The 314-nt window shown below is 41.4% G+C and overlaps 1 long non-coding RNA gene across 1 annotated transcript in view; it reads right to left on the reverse strand.

The window, feature by feature from the left end:
- Positions 1-314, reverse strand: part of LOC109842874 — a 1,804-nt gene extending 1,490 nt beyond the window's left edge. Inside the window, exon 1 of the long non-coding RNA XR_002247425.1 lies at positions 215-314. This is a non-coding gene — a long non-coding RNA (uncharacterized LOC109842874). The remainder of the gene's footprint in view (positions 1-214) is intronic.

Consider the following 314-nt stretch of genomic DNA (forward strand, 5'->3'; position numbering starts at 1 on the left):
AATCAATTTCAGAGTTACTAGGACGGCACGATACATGCAAGTGGATCATTTGAGATATAATTGAGAAAGGAAGGATTCTCAAGCCCAAAATATGCTACTATACAGGTGAGATCCAGTAGAGTTCACATCCAAGCATGGTGGCATAGGATAGAGAACAAAGACTGAATACATCTTATCAGCTTCCTCATTCGTTTCCATTACAGCAATGATATACCTGACTGCTGTTTATAGTTTTGTGATCTGATTCACTGACTTGGTTCTGCTGCTGAACTGGGTGCTGTTGTATCTGCTGCTGCTGATTTGGCTGCTGTCGT

Source organism: Asparagus officinalis, chromosome 5 (genome assembly GCF_001876935.1).
Source record: "Asparagus officinalis chromosome 5, Aspof.V1, whole genome shotgun sequence".
NCBI classification, from domain to species: Eukaryota; Viridiplantae; Streptophyta; class Magnoliopsida; order Asparagales; family Asparagaceae; genus Asparagus; species Asparagus officinalis.